Below are 23073 nucleotides of genomic sequence, written 5' to 3'. Positions count from 1 at the left end.
GATTGGTGGTTGCCAGGTGGGGAGGAGGGATGAAATGTGTGGAGGGGATCAAAAGTTATAAACTTCTAAAAAAGGAAAAAGAAAAAAGTTACAAACTTCTGATTATAAAAGAAGTCATAAGGATGTAGTGTTCAGTATGGTGACTATAGTTAATAATATTGCATTACATATTTGAAAGTTGCTAAGAGAGTAGATCTTAAAAGTTATCACACCAAAAAAATTATTAACTATGTATGGCAATGAAAGTTAACAAGATTTATTATGGCAATCATTTTGCAAAATATACAAACATTAAATCATATTGTATACCAGAGACTAACAATGTTGTGCTAATTATATTTCAATTAAAAAACCAAGAGACCAGAAATAATAACATACAGTGAAACAGTGGTTCAAACGACAACTAATCTCTCAAAAATAATGCAATCTGGAAGAAAATGAGACTTCTTTAATGTCTGGAAGAAAAACTGGTCAACATATATTTCTATATCCAGCAAAAATATCTTTTAAAAGCGAAGTAAAAATAAATATATTTTTCAGATAAAAGAGCTTTTATTGGTAGGTTTTGATATTACATTACACTTAGTCGTTATGGCTTCTTATGCTCCTATTGACTGTGACTATTTCTCAGAATCAGAATCAGATCTGCAAACACTATTTCCAAATAAGGCCACATTTTTAGGTTCTGTATGAATATGAATTTTGGAAGGACACTCATTACCCCATCATCATTGTGAGATTTTCTTTGAGGATTTCCTAACATTCATATATTACATGATACCTCAGGATCATGTTGTATATTCCATATTCCCCAGTCCAAGAATCATTTATTTCTCCATGGAGTCTTCTAAACTTTCATTGGAGAATGTACTAGAAATCAAGATATGGATGCTAGGTGTCATTGTTGTTACTGGGGTGATGTTATTTCTAGCTGGCAGGACAAGGAAATATGTGTGGGTATATGAACCAGTGTGTGTACATCTATTAATATTTCTATACATAACAATTTGCAAGTATATTAAGCTTAAAATGAATTAATACTGCTTCCAGTTCTGATTCATTACCAAATGGATAATTCTAGTCTTCTTCTCTTGTTTATATGTAACATCCCGTTCTAACAGTGACTCCAACCTTCCACCATTCATTTACTTAATTATTTAATTCCAGAGTACATCTATAGAGTATCAGAATTGTTAACCCATACCCTCATGGAAAACAACTTTAGCAACTCAAGTAAAACACCTTCCTCTCCCTCCCTTCTCTTTCCTTAAAGTTCTTTCATATATTTGTAATACAATGAAATTGTTTTGTCACTTTTGAATTCCATTTTAGGTTCTTTGGAATCAAAAATGTTTTTTTAATTTGCATAAACTTGGTATTTTGACAAATGCATAGTGTCATATATACGCTATTAGATTTTCCTACAGAATAGTTTTGCTACCCTAAAAAAATTTCCTGTGCTTTATCTGTTTAACCCTCCTGCCTTCCTCTGAACTCCTGGTAACCACTGATCGTCTGCCCTCATAACTTTGCCTTTTTCAGAATGTCATATAGTTAGAACCATATAGTGTATAGCCTTTTCAGACTGGCTTCTTTTTAGCAATATGCATTCAATATTAATCCATGTCTTTTTTTGTGACTTGACTTTTTAGTAATTTAAAAAACTCTGAATAGTATTCCATTTTATGGATATACCAGTTTATTTATCTATTCACCTATTGAAGGACATCTTGGTTGCTTCCAGGTTTTTGGTAATTATTAATAAAGCTGTTATAGATACTTGCATCCAGGTTTTGGTTGGACATAAGTTTAAAATAGTTTGAGATGACGTATCAGATAAAGGGCTAGTTTCCAAGACCTATAAAGAACTTAAACTCAACACCAAAGAAACAAACAATCCAATCATGAAATGGGCAAAAGACATGAAGAGAAATCTCACAGAGGAAGACATAGACATGGCCAACATGCACATGAGAAAATACTCTGCATCACTTGTCATCAGGGAAATACAAATCAAAACCACAATGAGATACCACCTCACACCAGTGAGAATGGGGAAAATTAACAAGGCAGGAAACCACAAATGGAGAGGATGCGGAGAAAAGGGAACACTCTTACCCTGTTGGTGGGAATGTGAACTGGTGCAGCCACTGTGGAAAACTGTGTGGAGGTTCCTCAAAGAGTTAAAAATAGACCTGCCCTATGACCCAGCAATTGCACTGTTGGGGATTTACCCCCAAAGATTCAGATACAATGAAAGGCCGGGACACCTGCACCCCGATGTTTCTAGCAGCAATGTCCACAATAGCCAAACTGTGGAAGGAGCCTCGGTGTCCATCGAAAGATGAATGGATAAAGAAGATGTGGTTTATGTATACAATGGATTATTACTCAGCCATTAGAAACGACAAATACCCACCATTTGCTTCAATGTGGATGGAACTGGAGGGTATTATGCTGAGTGAAATGAGTCAATCGGAGAAGGACAAACATTATATGTTCTCATTCATTTGGGGAATATAAATAATAGTGAAAGGGAATATAAGGGAAGGGAGAAGAAATGGGTAGGAAATATCAGAAAGGGAGACAGAACATAAAGACTCCTAACTCTGGGAAATGAACTAGGGGTGGTGGAAGGGGAGGAGGACCGGGGGTGGGGGTGACTGGGTGGTGGGCACTGACGCGGGCACTTGACTGTATGAGCACTGGGTGTTATTCTGTATGTTGGCAAGTTGAACACCAATAAAAATAAATTTATTAATAAAATAAAATAAGATAGTTTGAGATGAATGAAAATGAAACCACAATATATCAAAACTTAAGAGATGCAGGAAAAAAAGTGTTCAGAAGTAATTTTTGGCTATATCCCCATATTAAAAGGAAGATAAAACTCAAATTAATAGTACTCTGTCTTCCAAGAACCTAGAAAAAGAAGAGCAAATTAAACCCAGGCAAACAGAAGAAAGGAAGTAATAAAGATTAAAGTGGATATAAATGAGACAGAGAATAAAAAATATCTATGAAAATTGGTATTTTAAAAATATAGGGAAAAAATCTCTCCTTTAGTTAGGATAACAAAGAAAAAATAGAAAATAAATTACTAAAAATCAGAAATAGGGGACTTTACTACCAATCTTCCGAACATAAGAGTATGACAAGGGAATATTTTTCTATGAAAAACCCTATGCCAGAAAATTAGATATCCTAGATGAAATGGACAAATCCCTAGGAAGACACAAACTATCACTGACTGAAAAAAATAGAAAAACTGAATAAATCTATAAAAAGTAAAGAGATTGAATTAATTATCAAAAAACTTCCCACAAAGAAAACTCCAAGCCCAGCTGATTTCATTAGCAGACCTCCAGTCTTGCATGATTTTTGGCTCTTGTTAGATTACACTTCCTCCCATGCCTACTTTAAATACCACCATACTATCTCAGATCTTCATGCTCATCTGCATTGCCAGTGTCTGGAAGCCAACATTCCCCACTCCACTGCCTTCTGCCTCTCTGAAGTGCCTTTCCAGCTGTCAAAGTTGTATCTGAAAGTATCAATTAATGTTGCTCTCAGGGTTATGATACATTGTGCTATGATACATAAGTTTTAACAGTCCTAATTCTGTTTTTCCAATAAACTCTGTGAGTTTTAGTATGTAATTTTGGAAAGTATGAGTTTCATTTGGTTTCTCTAGGACTATATGAATGCCTATGTCTATTTCCTAGTATTTTTGTGAAAGTTAAGTAAATTAATAAATGTTCAGTGCCTAGAATACCCCTGCACATAATAAACTTTATTTAAGTACTTACTTGCTATTAAGGATGACTTTATTTCTAATGTGATTGTTTGGAGCTTCCTACATTCCACAATTGAGTATGTGTTATCCCAAAATTACAGAAACATGCCATTTTAGAAGCAATTGCCTTCATGAAACTGATGAGTGTTCAAAAATTTAAGTTTAATTTAATCACAAATAAGCTACACATAAGCCAAGATAGAGATTGGAGACTAATTAATAAAAGAGACCTATATGAAAATAGTAGGTTGCAAAATGTGAAGTGATCATTATCCTAAACCTAACTCTGACATCTAGGCCTGAAATTGGCAAGTTGGAGACAGCATAAATTTTAGACACCATCACAAAAAGAAGATGTTTTCATCATAAGAGAAGGTAGTTTTAAAAATATAAAAATCAGCAAAACAATTGATGTCCTGTGAACAAACATGTCAGGGCTAATCTGGTGGTTATGAAGAAACTTTCCATAACCTTTGGAAAACTTAACAAAATTTTCAGGAGTAAAGAGAATGTGATTTCTAGGTATCTTCATAGACTTTTGTTTGACATTAGAAATTATAAAGAGATATCAAAGGATTTAAAATCTGCCACACTGAAGAGCAAAGCAAGCCTAGTTACAGTTATTGAAGTTCAAATGTATTGGTCTCAAAGGAAAGATTTTCAACTCCAAAGTGTTCTGTGATCATCAAAAATTCTTGAAGCAAACATTTACAAGTCTTTTATGTTAAGCTCTTGAAACACATGTACACGTGCACATTCAGAGCATACAATCAAAGGTATAGATAATTGTGCCACTTTCAAATTCAAGTTAGGGCAAGATAGGGAGAAAGATATCAGACTTTGCCCTAGTTTACACTCTTACCAAAAATCCAGGCAGTGAAAATCGAATGCTGGATTTAGATTATCCACAAATAGCTTACATAATCATGTTGAAAACTATGCTAAGAAAGTTTATCTAGCCACAGTGAGAGAAATGTAATGGTTACTAAAGAAATTATGCAGCTCATACTTTCAAAGATAAAGGAACTGTGATGGGTTCCAATAGTTCTTAATTCAAGGACCTAGAGCCAAAAAATTCAAAATCTTTCTTGTTTACAATTCCAGGTGTAAGATGGAGAACTATTAGCCATACTTCATTTATTAGCATAATCCACTTGGCTACACTAGTCTTCTGAGTAATTTTGTTTGTGACTCTCTCTCACCATCTTTTCCCATTCTGCACTACCTAACCTTGAAGAAACTGGTTGCCTTGTTAGGAGAAAAATTCTGAAACCAGTCTTGCTTTTTCAGTCTACCTGCAAAAGGAAGGTTTGGCTTCATCCATTTAGTTCAATTTCTGAGAAATTATCTGAAGATGACCAACTAGCATTTTGAAATCATGTGATAAAAAGCAAAGATAACAAGGAGAAGAAGACAGAACCAGAGAAATAAGAAATAGAGTTATAAAGATCAAGGGGTAGACCAGGGCTGGGAAAAGAGAGGTACAGGAAAGGGATTTGGGTGAATTGGAAGAAATACTAGAGCAGTGCAACAAGGTATGAGTGAAGAGGGCAGGAGACATGGGATTTTAGAAAATGCTACTTTGACTCTATCTAGATCTTCATGTTTTAGAAAAAGGTGAGTAAAGATTAAGTAAATGTCAATTAAAGAAATTTTTACTGGCTGTTCTTGATCTTTCTTTGATTTAAACATTGCTCTGAGATTGAACCATATGGATCTCCAGCTTCTTAAGCCGGTTATGAAGACAGATAACAAAGACCTGAATGTTAGCATCGTGAAAGCAATTTATGCCCATATCCAGATGTCTCTTCAATGTCTCTTCATTTCCATTGCCTCAGTCTTCATTTACATCTTGCTTCACTTCAAACATCGCAAAATCCTCCTTTCATCTATATTCTTATCGATCCATCCTCTTTCTTTCTTTTTTTTAATAAATTTTTGATTGGTGTTAAATTTACCAACATACAGAATAACACCCAGTGCTCATCCCGTCAAGTGTCCCCCTCAGTGCCTGTCACCCACTCATCCCCAACCCCCGCCCTCCTCCCCTTCCACCACCCCTAGTTCGTTTCTCAGAGTTAGGAGTCTTTATGTTCTGTTTCCCTTTCTGATATTTCCCACACATTTCTTCTCCCTTCCCTTATATTCCCTTTCACTATTATTTATATTCCCCAAATGAATGAGAACATACACTGTTTGTCTTTCTCCGATTGACTTACTTCACTCAGCATAATACCCTCCAGTTCCATCCACGTTGAAGCAAATGGTGGGTATTTGTCGTTTCTAATGGCTGAGTAATATTCCATTGTATACATAAACCACATCTTCTTTATCCATTCATCTTTCGATGGACACCGAGGCTCCTTCCACAGTTTGGCTATTGTGGACATGGCTGCTAGAAACATCGGGGTGCAGGTGTCCCGGCGTTTCATTGCATCTGAATCTTTGGGGTAAATCCCTAACAGTGCAATTGCTGGGTCATAGGGCAGGTCTATTTTTAACTCTTTGAGGAACCTCCACACAGTTTTCCAGAGTGGCTGCACCAGTTCACATTCCCACCAACAGTGTAAGAGGGTTCCCTTTTCTCCGCATCCTCTCCAACATTTGTTGTTTCCTGCCTTGTTAATTTTCCCCATTCTCACTGGTGTGAGGTGGTATCTCATTGTGGTTTTGATTTGTATTTCCCTGATGGCAAGTGATGCAGAGCATTTTCTCATGTGCATGTTGGCCATGTCTATGTCTTCCTCTGTGAGATTTCTCTTCATGTCTTTTGCCCATTTCATGATTGGATTGTTTGTTTCTTTGGTGTTGAGTTTAATAAGTTCTTTATAGATCTTGGAAACTAGCCCTTTATCTGATATGTCATTTGCAAATATCTTCTCCCATTCTGTAGGTTGTCTTTGAGTTTTGTTGACTGTATCCTTTGCTGTGCAAAAGCTTCTTATCTTGATGAAGTCCCAATAGTTCATTTTTGCTTTTGTTTCTTTTGCTTTCGTGGATGTATCTTGCAAGAAGTTACTGTGGCCAAGTTCAAAAAGGGTGTTGCCTGTGTTCTCCTCTAGGATTTTGATGGAATCTTGTCTCACATTTAGATCTTTCATCCATTTTGAGTTTATCTTTGTGTATGGTGCAAGAGAGTGGTCTAGTTTCATTCTTCTGCATGTGGATGTCCAATTTTCCCAGCACCATTTATTGAAGAGACTGTCTTTCTTCCAGTGGATCGTCTTTCCTCCTTTGTCGAATATTAGTTGACCATAAAGTTCAGGGTCCACTTCTGGGTTCTCTATTCTGTTCCATTGATCTATGTGTCTGTTTTTGTGCCAGTACCACACTGTCTTGATGACCACAGCTTTGTAGTACAACCTGAAATCTGGCATTGTGATGCCCCCAGATATGGTTTTCTTTTTTAAAATTCCCCTGGCTATTCGGGGTCTTTTCTGATTCCACACAAATCTTAAAATAATTTGTTCTAAGTCTCTGAAGAAAGTCCATGGTATTTTGATAGGGATTGCATTAAACGTGTAAATTGCCCTGGGTAACATTGACATTTTCACAATATTAATTCTGCCAATCCATGAGCATGGAATATTTTTCCATCTCTTTGTGTCTTCCTCAATTTCTTTCAGAAGTGTTCTATAGTTTTTAGGGTATAGATCCTTTACCTCTTTGGTTAGGTTTATTCCTAGGTATCTTATGCTTTTGGGTGCAATTGTAAATGGGATTGACTCCTTAATTTCTCTTTCTTCAGTCTCATTGTTAGTGTATAGAAATGCCATTGATTTCTGGGCATTGATTTTGTATCCTGCCATGCTACCAAATTGCTGTATGAGTTCTAGCAATCTTGGGGTGGAGGCTTTTGGGTTTTCTATGTAGAGTATCATGTCATCGGCGAAGAGGGAGAGTTTGACTTCTTCTTTGCCAATTTGAATGCCTTTAATGTCTTTTTGTTGTCTGATTGCTGAGGCTAGGACTTCCAATACTATGTTGAATAGCAGTGGTGAGAGTGGACATCCCTGTCTTGTTCCTGATCTTAGGGGAAAGGCTCCCAGTGCTTCCCCATTGAGAATGATATTTGCTGTGGGCTTTTCGTAGATGGCTTTTAAGATGTCGAGGAAAGTTCCCTCTATCCCTACACTCTGAAGAGTTTTGATCAGGAATGGATGCTGTATTTTGTCAAATGCTTTCTCTGCATCTAATGAGAGGATCATATGGTTCTTGGTTTTTCTCTTGCTGATATGATGAATCACATTGATTGTTTTACGAGTGTTGAACCAGCCTTGTGTCCCGGGGATAAATCCTACTTGGTCATGGTGAATAATTTTCTTAATGTGTTGTTGGATCCTATTGGCTAGTATCTTGTTGAGAATTTTTGCATCCATGTTCATCAGGGATATTGGTCTGTAATTCTCCTTTTTGGTGGGGTCTTTGTCTGGTTTTGGAATTAAGGTGATGCTGGCCTCATAGAATGAATTTGGAAGTACTCCATCTCTTTCTATCTTTCCAAACAGCTTTAGTAGAATAGGTATGATTTCTTCTTTAAACGTTTGATAGAATTCCCCTGGGAAGCCATCTGGCCCTGGACTCTTGTGTCTTGGGAGGTTTTTGATGACTTCTTCAATTTCCTCCCTGGTTATTGGCCTGTTCAGGTTTTCTATTTCTTCCTGTTCCAGTTTTGGTAGTTTGTGGCTTTCCAGGAATGCGTCCATTTCTTCTAGATTGCCTAATTTATTGGCGTAGAGCTGTTCATAATATGTTTTTAAAATCGTTTGTATTTCCTTGGTGTTGGTAGTGATCTCTCCTTTCTCATTCATGATTTTATTAATTTGAGTCTTCTCTCTCTTCTTTTTAATAAGGTTGGCTAATGGTTTATCTATCGTATTAATTCTTTCAAAGAACCAACTCCTGGTTCTATTGATCTGTTCCACAGTTCTTCTGGTCTCAATTTCGTTGAGTTCTGCTCAAATTTTAATTAACTCTCTTCTTCTGCTGGGTGTAGGGTCGATTTGCTGTTTCTTCTCTAGCTCCTTTATGTGTAAGGTTAGCTTTTGTATTTGAGTTCTTTCCAGTTTTTGAATGGATGCTTGTATTGCGATGTATTTCCCCCTCAGGACTGCTTTTGCTGCATCCCAAAGATTTTGAACGGTTGTATCTTCATTCTCATTAGTTTCCATGAATCTTTTTAATTCTTCCTTAATTTCCTGGTTGACCCTTTTATCTTTTAGCAGGATGGTCCTTAACCTCCACGTGTTTGAGGTCCTTCCAAACTTCTTCTTGTGATTGAGTTCTAATTTCAAGGCGTTATGGTCTGAGAATATGCAGGGGACGATCCCAATCTTTTGGTATCGGTTCAGACCCGATTTGTGACCCAGTATGTGGTCTATTCTGGAGAAAGTTCCATGTGCACTTGAGAAGAATGTGTATTCAGTTGAGTTTGGATGTAAAGTTCTGTAGATATCTGTGAAATCCATCTGGTCCAGTGTATCATTTAAAGCTCTCGTTTCTTTGGAGATGTTGTGCTTAGAAGACCTATCGAGGGTAGAAAGAGCTAGATTGAAGTCACCAAGTATAAGTGTATTATTATCTAAGTATTTCTTCACTTTGGTTAATAATTCGTTTAAGTATTTGGCAGCTCCCACATTCGGGGCATATATATTGAGGATTGTTAAGTCCTCTTGCTGGATAGATCCTTTAAGTATGAGATAGTGTCCCTCTTCGTCTCTCACTACAGTCTTCGGGTAAATTTTAGTTTATCTGATATAAGGATGGCTACCCCTGCTTTCTTTTGAGAACCATTTGAATGGTAAATGGTTCTCCAACCTTTTATTTTCAGGTTGTAGGTGTCCTTCTGTCTAAAATGAGTCTCTTGTAGACAGCAAATAGATGGGTCCTGCTTTTTTATCCAGTCTGAAACCCTGTGCCTTTTGATGGGGTCATTGAGCCCGTTCACGTTCAGAGTTACTATTGACAGATATGAGTTTAGTGTCATCATGATATCTATTTAGTCCTTGTTTTTGTGGATTGTTCCACTGAACTTCTTCTTAAAGGGGAATTTTAAGAGTCCCCCTTAAAATTTCTTGCAGAGCTGGTTTGGAGGTCACATATTCTTTCAGTTCCTGCCTGTCTTGGAAGCTCTTTATCTCTCCTTCCATTTTGAATGAGAGCCTTGCTGGATAAAGTATTCTTGGTTGCATGTTCTTCTCATTTAGGACCCTGAATATATCCTGCAGCCCTTTCTGGCCTGCCACGTCTCTGTGGAGAGGTCTGCTGTTACCCTAATATTCCTCCCCATGAAAGTCAGGGACTTCTTGTCTCTTGCTGCTTTAAGGATCTTCTCTTTATCTTTGGAATTTGCAAGCTTCACTATTAAATGTCGAGGTGTTGGACGGTTTTTATTGATTTTAGGGGGGGATCTCTCTATTTCCTGGATCTGAATGCCTGTTTCCCTTCCCAGATTGGGAAAGTTTTCAGCTAGGATTTGTTCAAATACATATTCTGGCCCTCTGTCCCTTTCGGCGCCCTCGGGAACCCCAATTAAATGTAGGTTTTTCTTCCTTAGGCTGTCATTTATTTCCCTTAATCTGTCTTCATGGTCTTTTAATTGTCTGTCTCTTTTTTCCTCAGTTTCCCTCTTTGCCATTAACTTGTCTTCTAGGTCACTCACTCGTTCTTCCACCTCGTTAACCCTCGTCGTTAGGACTTCTAGTTTGGATTGCATCTCATTCAATTGATTTTTAATTTCTGCCTGATTGGATCTAAATTCTGCAGTCATGAAGTCTCGTGAGTCCTTAATGCTTTTTTTCTAGAGCCACCAGTAGCTGTATAATAGTGCTTCTGAATTGGCTTTCTGACATTGAATTGTAATCCAGATTTTGTAACTCTGTGGGAGAGAGGGCTGTTTCTGATTCTTTCTTTTGAGGTGAGGTTTTCCTTCTAGTCATTTTGCTCAGTGCAGAGTGGCCAAAAACAAGTTGTAATTGGGAAAAGGAGAGAAAGAGAGAGAAGGAAAGAAAAGAGAGAAAGAGAAAAAAGAAAAAGAAGAAAAAAAAGGAAAAAAAGAAGAAAAAGAGAAAGAAAAAGAAAGAAGTGAAAAAAAAGGGGGGTGGGGGAAGCAATCAGAAATCAAAAAGAAAAGAAAAAGAAAAAAACAACAAAACAAAAAACACGGGGGAGTATCTTCTGAATCTGTAGACTTAAGTCCCTTGACTTCCCCTGGAACTGGTCCGTCCAGCTGGTCTTCTGGGGGAGGGGCCTGCTGTGCTGATTTTCAGGTGTTAGCACTTGGGGGAGCTGCTCTGCCCCTGCCTGCTGCAGGGCTCAGCGGGGGTTGTTTACCCCGTGAGGCCCCAGGAGGAACAGCCGCAGTTGCTATGGCAACTCTGGAAGCCTGGATTCAGCCTCCGCAGGAACTACGGGGCTCTCCGTCTGCAGGGCCTGGAGGCTCCGGGGCGGGGCCGCTGATCTGCTCAGCTCGGGGCAGGAGCGTCCTTGCTGTCCTGGGCCCTCCCGGCCTCTGCCTGTCCCGGGGGAGGCCGGATCCTGGGCTGTGTCCCGGCGCCCTGTGCTCCGGGGCCTGCGCTGTTGGATTCGCGCTCCCGCCCCGCAGCCCCCTCCGCGGAGCCGCAGCCCGAGCCCCCCGAGCTGCTCCGGTCCCGCCGTGCGCGCTGCAGCCCTTAGGGAGCTCGGCGCACTCTCCCGGGGCGCAGGTGTCTGTTAGTGTCCCGGGAGTCCGAGGGCATCCCCGCCCTCCTGGGTCCTGCTCCAACTCCCTGCGAGCGCCTTTCCGCCCGGGAAGGTTGGTGCAGCTCCTGCTCCTCCGGGACGGGGCTCTCCTGTCCTGGGGACACTCGCCCCGGCCTCAGCCCGGCTCCTCGCGGGGCCCCTCCCCCTCGGAGGCCTTTTGTTTCTTTATTTCTTTTCCCCCGTCTTCCTACCTTGATAGAAGCGCGAACTCTTCTCACTGTAGCGTTCCAGCTGGTCTCTCTTTAAATCTCAGGCCGAATTCGTAGATTTTCAGGATGATTTGAAGGTTATCTAGGTAATTTGGTGGGGACAGGTGATTTGGGGACCCTACTCTTCCGCGTCTTGCCCCTCCTCTCCCTCCATCCTCTTTCTTGTTCCAAAATATAATCTTACCAGAGACTGCAGTGAAATGTCCAGCTTTTTTTTACTTAGCATCTCAACAGACCTAAAGATTTACTTAGCATCTCAACAGACCTAAAGACCTAACAATACTCTTTCCAGCAGGTCTCCTGAGCTATCTTTGTGTCTTCCTTAACATCTCTATTGGGAGAAACTGTGGACTATAATTTGACTGAGTAGCAGGCAGCAGGGTTTGTAGGCATTCAGGCATGGGACTACCAGTCTTTTCCCAAGGATGCCCTTTAAGTTCAAAGGGATATCTGGAATTCTGACCAAATAGGCAAAATAAAAAGTTGATAGCGTATTAGAAAGGAAATCTGTTAGAGTTAACCTACTTGTTAGAGTTAACAACAAACAAACAAAACAAACCTATTCCTATTGAAACTTTGCTTTGAGAACTTCATTAAGGAATACAAAGTTGCTTCTACCAGCACATATATTGGGAAGGACTACTCAGAGTAAGGGAAACATCCTATTCAGGTCTCCTACTGGAGAAAAGCTTTCTGAGGGATGGTGAAGGCTGTCATTGAAGAGGTTTCTTTGTCCTATATCTCTCTTGACAGAACCTTATATCTCACAGATTGAAGCTGGGAAGTTACCCCTGAGATACAACCAATAGTCTGGGAAATACAAATTCAATTCCTCTGCTGAAGGCAGTTCTCTCTCCTGTTCCCTCTTCTCTTGCCACATAAAAACAGATATGCTCAACTTCATTTCTCACTGTTTTAGAGATGATATAAAGAATTTCAAACTACTAGAAAGTAGGTATTTTTCCTAGAATATTTTTGTTTGAATGTTATTTTTTTAAGATTTTATTTATTTATTCATGATAGAGAGAGAGAGAGAGAGAGAGGCAGAGACACAGGTAGAGGGAGAAGCAGGCTCCATGCCTGAAGCCCAACTCCGGACTCAATCCTGGGACTCCAGGATCATGCCCTGAACCAAAGGCAGGCGCTAAACTGCTGAGCCACCCAGGGATCCCCGCTGAGCCACCCAGGGATCCCCTGAATGTGATTTTGGCTGATCTCTTTCAGTTTAAAGTAAAAAGGTCAAGAAAATAAAATGGGGGCTAAAACCCTGAAAGACTATCAGTTAATCAAGCACTCATTTGGTCATTCAACAAGTGTTAATTAAGAACTACTAGATGTTAGACCATTAGGCATTTGTTGGGTGCTACTGATAGAGCTACAAGAGGATATCCTGCACTCAAATAGGATACATACTAGTTAAGGATTCACAGTAAACAAATAGGTGAATATCATATGTACCATTTACTAAAAGCCTTAAGAACAGGCTGAATGAGCATAAGGGTGTCTAACTGAGCCATGATAGGGGAACACAATGGTGTTCAGGGATGGACTAACTTTCAAGAGCAAAATACGACTCAGGAATGTATCAGCGTTGGGGAAGCATGATAATTTATTTGTTGTTACTGCATAGTTGGATCTTAGCATAGTTTATTATTGCAGTGTGTTTTATTTATTTTATATTTATTATATTTTATATTATTTTTCCATCTCTTTATCTGCACACACATTTTTTCATGTAAAAGATTTAATTGTCATTCATCATTCCTTACTTACTGAGTACTTCTTATGTGCTAGGCATTATCCTAACATTCTAGTGATTCTGTAGTAAAAAAGACCGTTGAGATTTTCATGGGACATAGTCTATAGGGGCTCAAAACTCAGATTATGCAAATAAGCGAAGCCAGCAAAATATACCGTAATAGAAAATGGCAAAGACTTATTAAACCTGACAAAACTTTCTCTGTCTATTGGAATTAAAATTCAGATTATGAAGCAACACTGAGTTACTCACAGGATGCCAATTAGAGACTTCTGCTAGATCAAGAGAAGTAGTTGCTTTATACTAAAATACAAAGGGGAATGATCTGGCCCCCTAACCCTCCTACCTGACTCTCTGGTGGCCAACAGGTTGGCTCCCTATGTATCCTGTGCCGCACTTTCCTACCTCTTTCTCGAAAGTAGGGTTAGCCTTTCCCGGAAACAAGGCCTGGAAAGCTGCAGCTGCTCAGTTGTAGACAGGTACTGGATCCCAGATATTAAGGCTAAGGCACACCACAGGTGTAACACCAAAGAAAAATGTTGCAGCCTTAAGACGTGAAACTGGATTTTATTAAAAAGCAGATGGAAGAGTTCAACATAGGAAAGAGACATTTAGCCAACATGATGGGAAAAGATCCAGAAACTTTTATGCAAGAGGATATTGACAAAGCTATTGCTTGCCTTTTTCCAAGTGGTTTGTTTGAGAAGCAAGCCAGGCCAATAATGAAGCATCCTGAACAGATTTATCCAAAACAAAGAGCGATCCAGTGGGGAGAAGATGGCCATCCATTTCATTTTCTTTTATACTGGCAAACAGGTGTATTATTATTTATTAATGCATGAAGCATATGGAAAGCTGCTAGAAGTAGAAAAACGTCAGAATCAGTTGCAAGCCAAAGGTCTATTTTCAGAAAAAAACTAAAACCAAAGACCTGATTGGCAGCAGATGGCTGATTTAGGAAGAGCTAGAAGAAATGTTAGTGGAAAAACTGTCAGATCAAGATTATGCACAGTTCATTCGGCTGCTAGAAGTGTTATTGACACTGCACTGTGGTTCCGAAGAAGAATTTGTGCAGAGATTTCGTAGGAGTGTAACTATCAATCAAAAAAACAACTGATCGAACCTGTGCAGTATGATGAGCAAGGAATGGCCTTAAGCACCAGTGAAGGTAAAAGAAAGAGTCTAAAAACAGAAGCAATCATTTATGGGCATGGAAGTGGAAAAGTAAAAGTAAATGGAATTGACTATCTTCTTTACTTCCCAGTGACACAAGACAGAGAACAGTTGATATTCCCCTTCCACTTCCTCGACCGGCTTGGAAAACACGACACAGCCTGTACTGTCTCCGGGGTGAGCAGTGATTGCAGGCTGGAGCCATACACTTGGCAGTGGTGAGAGCCTTGTGCAATTTCGTCACAGAGGAAGAGGTCGAGTGGTGAGAGTAGCTGGACTGCTGACTGCTGATCCACACATCAAAGAATGGAAGAAGCCAGGCCAAGAGGGAGCCTGAAGAAAGTTAACTTGGAAGAAGCAGTGAGTGTTCTTTCATAGGCAAGGAAAGGAAAAGCAGTGTACATGTGCCTGGCATGCAGAAGGTATACAATAAATATTTGCTGGCCAGTGTGACGGCAGCACCATCAGGCAAAACAAAAACAAAGACAAAACAAAAACAAAAACAAAAAACAAAGAGGGATAATCTGTAATACAGTTTCTGGAGGACACCTGAGTCATACAGCAAATCACTGGAGTAGAGGGAAGAAAAATAGATTTTGGCACCCAAACAGATTATGAGCCAGGACTACTATGCCTGGCTGTGAGTCTTAGTTGTCAACCATAATGAAAGCATCACTGTACCACCTCTTTTCCTATTTCTCACACCTTTCCACTTATTTGCTAATATTATATTCCTAGACAGCTGAATCAACTTCACTTTGTCTCTAAGTTTCCAATGAAAGAAATTGTAAGAAAAACATAAAGACCTATTGGGATTATGATACTGATGAGCAGCAGGAAGAAATCATAAGTAATGGAAAATATTTTCCAGGTAGAAGAATGACAACTAGCCACTTTGTATTTTGAGGGTAATGGTGAAAGGGAGTTCTGCCTATGAACAGAAGAGGAATACCTCCCAAAATGTGAGGGAAGGAATAGTATATGAATCTAAAAGGGTACAAATTCACTTTAGAACAATAGCAAGAGAAGCAGTCTTTCAGTGAGGCAGCTACAAGGCAAAGCCCACGCTCTAGCCCAGAGCAATGGATCAGACAGTGGGACACAGAAGAGCTGACAGTTATCTGAAAAAGCTTGACATTCAATGCAACCAGGGATCAGTAGTGTGACATGGAGAGAGGGAACCACAGGGGAGAGGCAGAGCTCTGCACTTTGGGCATAAGATGGCTCCACTGTGCCACTTATATTGGCCAGTGTGAGTCAGAAATGGACTGAAAAGAGCTGGAAGAAGGCAGGGAGCAGAGATGGAGATCTTTCCTAGATTTTGATTTTAGTAGCAGAGGTTAGCAGGGTCAACAAGGTAGGGTGCCACCCCTTGTGAGCTACTATGGTATAATATAAGTGAGGGAGGGATGGCATGACACTAATTTGTGCTGTTGGTGTGGCATGACTGCCATCCTTTGCTTAGGGGTAGTAATTTGGAAAATACGGCTTACATATGGTGTCCTCTATAAGATATATATAGCCTGCACTAGGTGAGGTTGGTGGTGTCAGAGCTTCCTACCCATCATCTGGCTCCACTCCTGGGCTGGCTCCCCCGAGCTCCTTCTGTTGGTCTTTGGCAGGGGCATCTCCATGTTGAGGTTTCCCTTGGTTCTGAGGATTTTGATCCTTAGCCAAGCTGCAAAGCAGAATTTTGGGAGTGAGTGATTTTGATCCTTTCTGGCTGCTTTTGGTAACCTCTCACCTGGTGCCATATTTTACAGCTTTGAATTTTTTAAACAATAAAATATAATTCCTGGTTCATTGTAGGTACTTAATAAGTGTTAAATACATACATACATACATAGAACAACAACAAAAAAAAACAGTCTTTACTCTGCTTGGTTTGTTCTGTGTTTTTATAAAAGGCTTTAATGAGTAATTGGTTTAATAGAGCATCTTGAAAAGTGGCCACACATTCTATTAGAATGATTACAATACAATTTCACAAGACCAACATTTTGGGTGAATACATAGAGCTTAAAAGCAACTAAATAATCACTCCATAAGTATTGGCAAAGCATTTCTTTTTCTAAAAGTATCTAGGCATATAGTGAAACTTTATATAATAATGCTTTGACTAGATGGGGTGGTTGCTAGTGTGTGCTTATATTTGCATTTGAAAACCAAACTCTTGGGTAGCTTACAGTCCAAATGCAGACTTTCAAAGGAAGCACATTCCTTACATCAGTTATAATACCATCTCTCTGTTAAATAAAGGTAATATTAAGTAAACATATGTCAACTTTTCCTCTCTCCCAAAAGTTCCAAATGACTCTTAACATTTCCTTCTATATGTTATTTATTCTGTTTCTAATGCACTCATTGCTTTTTCCATTTCTTTGTAAAACTGTTCACAGTGCACAGAATATTTGGAAATTAGCATCAAAATTCATCAGGAAGCATTTCTCATAAGAAATAAGAACATCACCTCTCCCTTATGCCTTGTTGACTAAAACAATTTATATTCGTGTTTTTTTTTCCATGACTGAACAAGGGAAACTAAACACTGAATTAGAAGAACATCTTTCTCCATACATTTTAATAGTTTCTATTATTAGATACTAACATATTCAGTTTTACTGGACTTCTCTTAGCTGATCCCTCAGATGCAACACTTATAAGTTGAGTAATTACCCAGTATATATATTGACAGAACAACAGTCTCAAACAAGCAATGAAGAAACTTGCATATGTTCATCTCACCACAGATGCTTTCCCCCTCACTCTGTTTTTTTAAGTGCATCAAATATTAATAAATCCGCTTGTGAACATTCTTACATATGTCTCTATGATGATCTTATTTTGTATGAAAATTCATCTTTACTAGGTTTATAAAATCTTTATATAGGCAAATCTTTTGTAATAAAAAATTCTGAGGGTGGCATAGTACTGTAAACACAGATTGCTAAAGGCAGAGAAGCAAGAAGATTGATTAGCATTGTTTAGACTCAACAAACCACAATGAAAGGCAGATAGCCAAACAGTTACTACTTAGAAAATTCATAATCAGGACCAAGACTGCAGTAATATGGGGTGCTGATGAAATTATGCCAGGGCCACGTATCCGGTGAAAAGCCATTGTTATCAACAGCTAAGGCCAATGTTAATAGAGTTAATTTAGGACCTGCTAAAAAAACTCTTGGGTAACGTAATAATCTAAAGCCTTTTGTTAATTTTGAATGGGGAAATAATTTCTGACCAGTAATGTTCTACGTGTATACTGGTTTTCTCCGAGAAACATAATAAATCCATTTTACTGAGCATATTTAGCAGCTCAGTGACATAGGCAAACATTTATCTTCTCGGAACTTATGTTCAGAGATGGTATTACCAGCCATGTTTGATGTATAGGTTACTGTGAAGGTCAGATTAGAAGTCCCATTACTGGAGATTTTAGGTTTTCCTCCCATGTGGCTGATGAGATGATAACTTGTCAACTTAATACTATAATGACTTAACTAGACCATGTTGGTTTTTGATAAGTGGTTCTTCTCACTTGTTTAAGGATTCTTAAGTGATACCTGATTTATTTTATCTTCTGTTCTTTCCCAATGTAGTACAAGGTTATATAATAATGGAGACAGCATAATATAGAAAAAAGCCTGGGGATTAGAGTCAGAGGATCTAGCTTAAATCCTTATTCTATAATACAGGGTAAACTACTTAATTAAACTATAAAGATGATGATGATGATGATGATGATGATGATGATGATGATGATGGTGGTGATGGAAGAGGAGGAAGAATAAAAGGAGGAGGAGAAGGATAGCTTACACATGCTCAGGACTAAGTCTCATACAACATCTTGTTATTAATTCCTCACATCAACCTTATTATCATCCTTATTTTATGAATGAGGAAATCAAACTTAAAAAGTTTATATGAAAAAAAGGTTTATATGACTTCCCAAATTAACCAGTATTGTAAAAAATAATTAGAACCCACGAAATCTGATTCTAGGGGCACCTGGGTGGCTTAGTCAGTTAAGCACTTGCCTTGGGCTCAGGTAATGATCCCAGGGTCCTGGATTGAGCCTGCATCGGGCTCCCTGCTTGGCTCCCTGCTCTGCTTCGCCCTCTGCTCCTCCCCCTGCTCATGCTCTCTCTCTCTCTCTCTCTCTAAGTAAATAAAATCTTTAAGAAAAAATTCGGATTCTATAATCCTGCTATTTTCTGCTGCCCTCCCATCCAAAGGGGATAGTGACCTACTTGGAGTGGCTGTGAAAGTGAAAACTGGCCACATTACTATACAGTATATTCAATGCTTAATCTGAGACTTGATAGCAAACTTTTTGGGTGATAAAAAATTTCTTCTCTTTCTCTGGGATCCCCACTGATTTTGAGCTTGAGAAAAAAAAAAACAGTTCATGATAACCTGAGAAGGGATTCAAGTACATTACGCATTTAGGAGAGAGGGGGCTGTTGTTTCCCACTCCACCAACACAGAACAACCAAAAAATGGAGTTTCATAAAGTAAGGGTTGTTATGATCTTGGTCAGTAACTAGGATTTTTTTTAATAAATAACCAGGATGGCAACATACTATGGAAGTTCTTAGTTATGAAATCTTTTCTGTAAGTGTCCACAAAAAAGAATTGCTACTCATCTCTCTGAATTTAGCTTTGACTTAAACCTACAGAAGTAGTAGTTTAAGTTGACTTTTCAAAATCCCTTCTAAATCCTAAACTGTGATGCTATACATTTTTCATGATAATTTCTAACAAAATTGATGCAAACCCTTGAAAATAAGCCTTTTTATTGGTAGGCTTGCTGGGACTGCCATAAAATTTTTAGAGACTAATAAAGTTTTGACTAAAATTTCTATAAGCACTCAAACAGTATACATTCGTGTTTACATGCATATGAGGTAGTTTAATTTCAATTAAATTGGGTAAAATTTATCATAAAATACTGGAGATCTGGTAAATTGTTTTTTGGGAACAGATGTTGTTATGATAGTTTTTAAAGCTTGGTTACATTTTAATGTGAAGAGAGATGAAGCTTCAGCAATGGTGTTTAATATCTTTTATAATGAAGCTGACATACCAGACTGGCTGCAACAATACTTTGGTGATAATCGGTGTTATTACTATTGCTTTTGTGGATAATTGCTTTTTAGGTATTGCTTTTGAAATCTGACTTTTTCTCCCTTGATTGGGATGTTTTAAATATATAAAACAACTGAACTTTGCAGTAAAATCTCCTTATTAATAAGGCATGTTGTAAAATAAAATCATCTAATTCTGAACAAGGGAAGGTTAACAGAGTTGATCATTAATACATAAAATAAAAAGAAAGATAGTAACCAATTCTATTTCAGAAAAGTATCTATACATAGGTCAGCTTTTTCCTGGCCTACCTGGATGGTAATGGTTTAAGGGCTTGTTTGTAGGTCAGTGGAGGAATATAGCTGCTTTTTGGAAATAGATGTCAAGAATCCACAATATATGCAATCTATACTACTTTGGTTCCAGACAGTGACAACTTTCATTATAATGCAAATATTAATAATAATATTTAATTATTGTCAACATTAACACCTTAACTCAAATGCATAAAAAGGGTAATTTAGGAACATACACACCTTTTAAAAAAGCATCCAACATGGGCTGTATGCTCTAAGTTTGGATGCCTATAAGACAGAGAAAAATGTGAAGTATGAGGACGTTCCTAGTGTTGAAGGATTCAGGTTGGATACCATGGCAGAAGGATGGTGGTTGGGATGAAGACACCTGCTCATTTTCTTAGACATGGGGTAGATGGAGTGATACAATACAGATGGGAAATGCAATGAGACTAAATTGTGTCTCCTTTTCCTGGGCTAATTAAAGTCTTTTATATATGAACACATCAAATAACCACTCCATCCAGGAAATTGCCTCCACTTTATCCACAATCTTTCCTCATAGATAGCTAGTATTTATCTTCCTAAAATTTGGGTTCATTGATTTTAACTTTGTACTCTTATATCACACAACATTTGGTGAACATACAGAATTTAACTTAGAGTCAAATATGTGGTGCATGTGTATTTTTGTGCAGAATATAGGGTAGCTGGGATGATATACATACAAGATCTGCTATGCAAACCCTGGAATAAAAAAGAATCCCCGATATGCATTCTTATGCTACTCATGATTAATAATAATCTTAATTGCATTCAATTGAGAGGTCAGCATGGCTTTGAGTACCCTGGAAAAAGTGATGGAATGTCTATAAAAACTTGACAGTGTTGACAGACTTTGTTATTTATTCCCACATGTACAGGAAATAGAAGAGAGGGATGGCTATTTCTGAAGGTCAAACTAGAGTGTTGGGCCACAGTAGCTATGCCAAAAAGAAAATGGGAAGGGTTATTGAATTGATGTCAGTCTAGGTGTATTTCTGTAGGAACAAGAAAGAAGACTCTATATTTCATCCTGTTCTATTCAACAATGTAAACAAAGAGACTTAGAAAAATGTATTGACGTATAGTACTCAAATCCAAAGATCAAAAATTTAGAAAGAAAATTAGTATGTTGGATAAAGAAATAGGAATCAAAAATAACTTTGGAAAGCTAGGATCATAAAGTAAATTTTATATAAAGAAATGTAAGATGTCTAAAAGCAAAGTTATATGTTCAGAAATCAAATCATACAATTCTAGGACGGAGGATAATTGGGTTTAGCTAACTGTGAGTTCAATGAATAAAGAGCAGATGTGTTGGCTCAGAAAGCTCCTGAGGTTTAGGCTAGGTTTATAGAAAGTGTCTAAGTGGTCTTGCTGGGTTTTACGTTGATTAGACCTCACTAGGAATCATCTATTCAAGGATAGTTAAAGAGGTTCCTGAAGGGTATCCAGAGGGAGGTGTTTGGAATAGCTAGTGGTCTAGAAACTATATCACATGGTTGTAGGAGAATGGGATGTTTAATTTATGGGAATGATGACTTGAGAGAAGGCACATGATGGGTGGTCTTTGAGTACAGTATTTTTACACAGAAGATGGATTAGATTTCTTCTGTGTGGTATAAGAGGGCAAAGCTAGAACCAATGGGTCCAAGTTTTAGAAACAAAAATATTGGCACATGAGGAATGATTATAGATGACAAGGAAGCAGCTTCCTGGGTGGGGGCAGTGGTTACTTGAAGCGTTTATACTTAAAGGCACTATGTTATTCCAGGAAAGCCAGAAATTCAGGGTAAAAGACATCTTTGGAAACGGTATTTTCCATTACTAGAGGTGATTAGGAATAGGCTGAAAGATCATTTTGGAGGGATGTAGTTACTTCTGGGGGCCATTTAAGCTCTCCCATCCTAAATTTCTGTGAGATTTTTCAAAAGGAGAGTCTGAAAAAAGGTAATCGCTAAACTCTGTTTAAAAAGAGTAAATGTCCTTTTCATATATTTTTTCATGATTGTTCTAATTTTGATCTAATTACTTATTATAATTCTTCTGTGTAAATGAACGCCTTTGGCATTTGCAATGCACAATTATATTTCTCTGAATACATGTAGATATGTTAGCATTTGAAAAACTGCAGTTTTCTGTGCCAGAGTGCTGAGATTCCCTCCATTATCCAAATATTATTTGACTCTTGCTAGCTCTGCTCAACGTGGAATAGTCTTAAAAGGTATGATAGGAATAAGTTAACTTTACAAATGAGGAAAGCCTGTAAAGAATACCTTTTGTGAAGATGGCTTTAGTTCAGGGAAGAGCATTTCCTTAGAGGTTGAAAAGACCTCACCACCTGGCATAATGAAATAATTTTAGAACAATCTACTCTCACAGAAAAGAAGACAACAACTGTGGAAGTGACATTTCTTTCTGACCAGGGGGGAAAAAAAGAAGGGAGAAAAAAATGCTTTTCGGGAATTAAGAAAGCTGAATAAGTGAGAAATACTCAGTGGTGCAAAGTGAAATAATAGAAAATCATTCCAGGAGCTGAAAAGCACTTAAGCCAGGAGATAGAGCTTTCTTGGCATAGCCTTTTAAGGCTCCCTTCCAAGAGATGGATATATTTTGAGGCAAAGCTTCTCTGGTTCTTAAGAAGTATGACTGCTTAGGTGAACAAAGTGATCATTAGATCTCATATATATAAAGTGGAAGAGAAACTTTGGTTTTAGGAATCTTATCTGAAATGTATTGGACTTAAAGGCTATTAGTAACCAATTCCTCCAAGAAGTAATATTTCAGAATGTTTTCTCTCAAATATCCTGGTTACTCATAGCTTCCTCTTCATAATTGCCTTTATAACTTTTTCAAGAGGCTAAAGAAAATGCAAGGAAAGGTATGTGGGATCTCTAGATTCTTTTTCATAAATATTTTCTAACTGCTATTAATCACAGTCACATCCTTCTCCTTGCCTAGCACTTCCTT

The 23073-nt window shown here is 38.2% G+C and overlaps 1 pseudogene; it reads left to right on the top strand.

Moving 5' to 3' along the window:
• The first annotated feature begins 591 nt into the window (after positions 1–591).
• Positions 592–15041, top strand: LOC129512379 (28S ribosomal protein S9, mitochondrial-like; annotated as a pseudogene).
• Positions 15042–23073: the final 8032 nt, after the last annotated feature.

This window comes from Nyctereutes procyonoides, unplaced genomic scaffold (genome assembly GCF_905146905.1).
Source record: "Nyctereutes procyonoides isolate TBG_1078 unplaced genomic scaffold, NYPRO_anot_genome, whole genome shotgun sequence".
NCBI lineage: Eukaryota > Metazoa > Chordata > Mammalia > Carnivora > Canidae > Nyctereutes > Nyctereutes procyonoides.
Note: the sequence above shows the minus strand (reverse complement) of the source record. Positions and strands in the feature narration are given on the sequence as shown.